Raw genomic sequence first — 4630 nt, 5'->3', positions numbered from 1 at the left:
CACCAGTGGGAGGGGGCTGTGAAGAAGGAAAGGTTTCCACACACTAGAAGACCCTTCGCGGGCGGAGACTGCGAGTGGCGGAGGAGGGGGAAGCTTCAGAGCTGCGGAAGAGAGCACAGCAACAGGGTTGCGCAGAGAAAAGCGGTGAGATTCCCGCACAGAGGATCAGGGCCGACCGGCACTCACCAGCTTGAGAGGCTTCTCTGCTCACCCGCCGGGGCGGGCAGTGCTGGGAGTTGAGGCTCGGGCTTCAGTCGGAGCACCAGGAAAGGACTGGGGTTGGAGGCGTGAACACAGCCTGCAGGGGGTTGGTGCACCATGGCTAGCCGGGAGGGAGTCCGGAAGAGGCAATAGACTTTCTCTTCCCCCTTTGTTTCCTGGTGCAAGAGGAGAAGGGATTAAGAGCGCTGCTTAAAGGAGCTCCAGAGACGGGCGCCAGCCGAGGCTAAAAGCATGGACCCCAGAGACGGGCATGAGACGGTAAGGCTGCTGCTGCAGCCACCAAGAAGCCTGTGTGCGAGCACCGGTCACTCTCCACATCCCCCTTCCGGGGAGCCTGTGCAACCTGCCACTGCCAGGGTCCTGGAATCCAGGGACAACTCCCCCGGGAGAACGCACGGAGCGCCTCAGGCTGGTGCAACGTCACGCCGGCATCTGCCGCCGCAGGCTCACCCCGCATCCGCACCCTTCCCTCTCCCCGGCCTGAGTGAGCCAGAGCCCCCGAATCAGCGGATCCTTTAACCCGGTCCTGTCTGAGCGAAGAACAGACGCCCTCTGGCGACCTACACGCAGAGGCAGGGCCAAATCCAAAACTGAGCCCCTGGGAGCTGTGAGAACAAAGAAGAGAAAGGGAAATCTCCCCCAGCAGCCTCAGAAGCAGCGGATGAAAGCTCCACAATCAACTTGATGCACCCTGCGTCTGTGGAATACATGAATAGACAACGAATCATTCCAAATTGAGGAGGTGGACTTTGAGAGCAAGATTTATGATTTTTTTCCCCTTTTCCTCTTTCTATGAGTGTGTATGTGTATGCCTCTGTGTGAGATTTTGTCTGTATAGCTTTGGTTCCACCATTTGTCCTAGGGTTCTATCCTTCCTTTTTTTAAAAAAAAAATTTTTTTCTTAATAATTATTTTAATAACTTTATTTTATAGTACTTTATTTTCTTTCCTTCCTTCCTTCCTTCCCTCCCTCCCTCCCTCCCTCCTTTACACAACGAATCATCCCAAATTGAGGAGGTGGACTTTGAGAGCAAAATTTATGATTTTTTCCCCTTTTCCTCTTTTTGTGAATGTGTATGTGTATGCTTCTGTGTGAGATTTTGTCTGTATAGCTTTGCTTCCACCATTTGTCCTAGGGTTCTATCCGTCCATTTTGTTTGTTTTGGTTTCTCTTAAAAATTATCTTTTTATTTTTAATAATTTTATTATATTTTATCTTTATTTTATTTTACTTTATCTTCTTTCTTTCTTTTTTTCCTTACTTCCCTCCTTTCTTCCTTCCTCCCTCCCTCCTTTCTTTCTTTCTTTCTTTCTACTTCTACTAATTCTTTCTTTCTACTTTTTCTCCCTTTTATTCTGAGCCATGTGGATGAAAGGCTCTTGGTGCTGCAGCCAGTAGTCAGTGCTGTGCCTCTGAGGTGGGAGAGCCAACTTCAGGACATTGGTCCACAAGAGACCTCCCAGCTGCACATAGTATCAAACAGCAAAAATCTCCCAGAGATCTCCATCTCAACGCCAGCACCCACCTTCACTCAACGACCAGCAAGCTACAGTGCTGGACAACCTATGCCAAAAAACTAGGAAAACAGGAACACAACCCCACCCATTAGCAGAGAGGCTGCCTAAAATCATAATAAGTCCACAGACACCCCAAAACACACCACCAGACGTGGACCTGCCCACCAGAAAGACAAGATCCAGCCTCATCCACCAGAACACAGGCACTAGTCCCCTCCACCAGGAAGCCTACACAACCCACTGAAACAACCTTAGCCACTGGGGACAGACACCAAAAACAATGGGAACTACGAACCTGCAGCCTGCAAAAAGGAGACCCCAAACACAGTAAGATAAGCAAAATGAGAAGACAGAAAAGCACACAGCAGATGAAGGAGCAAGATAAAAACCCACCAAACCTAATGAATGAAGAGGAAATAGGCAGTCTACCTGAAAAAGAATTCAGAATAATGATAGTAAACATGATCCAAAATCTTGGAAACAGAACGGACAAAATGCAAAAAACAATTAACAAGGACTTAGAAGAACTAAAGATGAAACAAACAATGATGAACAACACAATAAATGAAATTAAAAATACTCTAGATGGGATCAATAGGAGAAAAACTGAGGCAGAAGAACGGAGAAGTGACCTGCAAGATAAAATACTGGAAATAACTACTGCAGAGCAGAATAAAGAAAAAAGAATGAAAAGAATTGAGGACAGTCTCAGAGACCTCTGGGACAACATTAAACGCACCAACATTCGAATTATAGGGGTTCCAGAAGAAGAAAAGAAAAAGAAATGGACTGAGAAAATATTTAAAGAGATTATAGTTGAAAACTTCCCTAATATGGGAAAGGAAATAGTTAATCAGGTCCAGGAAGCACAGAGAGTCCCATACAGGATAAATCCAAGGAGAAATACACCAGGACACATATTAATCAAACTGTCAAAAATTAAATACAAAGAAAACATATTAAAAGCAGCAAGGGAAAAACAACAAATAACACACAAGGGAATCCCCATAAGGTTAACAGTTGATCCTTCATCAGAAACTCTGCAAGCCAGAAGGGACTGGCAGGACATATTTAAAGTGATGAAGGAGAAAAACCTGCAACCAAGATTACTCTACCCAGAAAGGATCTCATTCAGATTTGATGGAGAAATTAAAACCTTTACAGACAAGCAAAAGCTGAGAGAGTTCAGCACCACCAAACCAGCTTTACAACTGCTAAAGGAAATTCTCTAGACAAGAAACACAAGAGAAGAAAAAGACCTACAACAACGAACCCAAAACAATTAAGAAAATGGGAATAGGAACATACATATTGATAATTACCTTAAATGTAAATGGTTTAAATGCTCCCATCAAAAGACACAGATTGACTGAATGGATACAAAAAGAAGACCCATATATTTGTTGTCTACAAGAGACCCACTTCAGACCTAGAGACACATACAGACTGAAAGTAAGGGTATGGAAAAAGATATTTCATGCAAATGGAAACCAAAAGAAAGCTGGAGTAGCAATTCTCATACCATACAAAATAGACTTTAAAATAAAGACTAATAGAAGAGACAAACAAGGACACTACATAATGATCAAGGGATCGATCCAAGAAGAAGATATAACAATGGTAAATATTTATGCACCCATCATAGGAGCACCTCAATACATAAGGCAAATACTAATAGCCATAAAAGGGGAAATTGACAGTAACACATTCATAGTAGGGGACTTTAACACCCCACTTTCACCAATGGACAGATCATCCAAAATGAAAATAAATAAGGAAGCACAAGTTTTACATGATACATTAAACAAGATGGACTTAATTGATATTTATAGCACATTCCATCCAAAAACAACAGAATACACATTTTTCTCAAGTGCTCATGGAACATTCTCCAGGATAGATCATATCTTGGGTTACAGGTCAAGCCTTGGTAAATTTAAGAAAACTGAAATCTTATCAAGTATATTTTCCGACCACAACGCTATGAGACTAGACATCAATTACAGGAAAAGATCTGTAAAAAGTAAAAACACACGAAGGCTAAACAATATACACTTAATAACCAAGTGATCACTGAAGAAATCAAAGAATACCTAGAAACAAATGACACTGGAAACACGACGACCCAAAACCTATGGGATGCAGCAAAAGTGGTTCGAAGAGGGAAGTTTATAGCAATACAATCCTACCTTAAGAAACAGGAAACATCTCGAATAAACAACCTAACATTGCACCTAAAGCAATTAGAGAAAGAAGAACAAAAAAATCCCAAAGTTAGCAGAAGGAAAGAAATCATAAAAATCAGATCAGAAATAAATGAAAAAGAAGTGAAGGAAACGATAGCAAAGATCAATAAAACTAAAAGCTGGTTCTTTGAGAAGATAAACAAAATCGATAAACCATTAGCCAGAATTATCAAGAAAAAAAGGGAGAAGACTCAAATCAATAGAATTAGAAATGGAAAAGGAGAAGTAACAACTGACACTGCAGAAATACAAAAGATCATGAGAGATTACTACAAGCAACTCTATGCCAATAAAATGGACAACCTGGAAGAAATGGACAAATTCTTAGAAATGCACAACCTGCCAAGACTGAATCAGGAAGAAATAGAAAATAGGAACAGACCAATCACAAGCACTGAAATGGAAACTGATTAAAAATCTTCCAACAAACAAAAGTCAGGACCAGATGGCTTCACAGGCAAACTCTATCAAACATTTAGAGAAGAGTTAACACCTATCCTTCTCAAACTCTTCCAAAATATAGCAGACAGAGGAACATTCCCAAACTCATTCTACGAGGCCACCATCACCTTGATCCCAAAACCAGACAAGGATGTAACAAAGAAAGAAAACTACAGGCCAATATCACTGATGAACATAGATGC

This window comes from Globicephala melas, chromosome 3 (genome assembly GCF_963455315.2).
Source record: "Globicephala melas chromosome 3, mGloMel1.2, whole genome shotgun sequence".
In the NCBI taxonomy this organism is placed as follows: Eukaryota; Metazoa; Chordata; class Mammalia; order Artiodactyla; family Delphinidae; genus Globicephala; species Globicephala melas.
The sequence above is the reverse complement of the archived record's forward strand: the minus strand, read 5'-3'. Positions refer to the sequence as shown.